The following is a 1,199-nucleotide window of genomic DNA, read 5'->3' on the forward strand; positions in this document are numbered from 1 at the left end:
TATTCACCGTGAATCCAGATCCCATCACCAATTAAGAAAAGAAAATCGGAATTGAGTCACTTCAGGCTGCAGTGTGAACGCACCCTATGTTGACAATTAAGCTAAAGCCAATGCCTATCAGCGAGCAGGGGGCGGGACATTACGCGCGTGACGTCACAAAGGAAAACCGCCACTTCAAACTTCTGGGTTGCCATGGCAATAAGAAACAAATGGCAAGTAACTCCCAGTTACACAAGCTGTTCCTTTCGCTCAGGCTCAGCAGCGCACACTCTGTGTGTGTAGCTGTGTGGACGGAAGGAAAGGTGGTTGTTCTTTCGTGATAGAGTTCGTTTCTCCTTTGCTTTGTTTTCATCCCTGTCTTTATCGACCGGGACTGAGTGCAAATAATGGCGGCGACTGTCGAAGAAAATCCCAAAGTTTTTGCACTTACGCAAAGAATCGGGAAAGCGCTATACGTGGCCAAGGTAGTGCTACGACAAAGCTACATACTGAAAAAAGAATTCGTGAGTTTCCGCCGCTCTCTTTCTCTGTCTCTCGCTGGTGTTATAGACATTTAGCTAACGGGTTAACTATCCGTTATACGACAGTTAGCTAACTGTTTCAGGCCAGGGACAAACCGCATATGACGTCCCGTTATACATATATGTACACATAACAATGTGCGGTTTGTCCCTGTGCTAAAACGGTTAGTTACCTGTCGTATTGCCGTTTTGGGGTTTTACTGCAGATACTGAACATAAGAAAGGTGAACTTCAGGGTGTGAAATGTAATCATGTTAAAAGGCATTATGCTTCACTGTATCCATGTTCTCCCTGCTAAATGGATTTTTAGCAATTTTCCTGTATGGGGGGTTCATTCATTACCAGAAAACATTTTAATCAATCACGCAATACCGTCAGCTGTATTTCCACATTGTGTTTACATTTAAACCAAAATAATACATTATTTAAAATATAATTATACATATTTTAAAACAAAAATATACAAAATATGATATTATTTAAAACAAAAACAATTCTTTGTTTTAAATTAAATTTATCATGTAAATGAAGACTGTAGCTCTGTCCGAATTCAGGGTCTGCATCCTTCGAAGGACGGATTTGTAGGCCGATTACGTCATAGCGTGGCGACAAGGCCTGTCCGAATTCAAAGACTCCTTCAAATGCATCCTTCAAATGCGTCCTTCTTTTCCCCAGATT

Source organism: Poecilia latipinna, unplaced genomic scaffold (genome assembly GCF_001443285.1).
Source record: "Poecilia latipinna isolate Pla-1442-1.1 unplaced genomic scaffold, P_latipinna-1.0 Scaffold134, whole genome shotgun sequence".
Classification (NCBI taxonomy): Eukaryota; Metazoa; Chordata; class Actinopteri; order Cyprinodontiformes; family Poeciliidae; genus Poecilia; species Poecilia latipinna.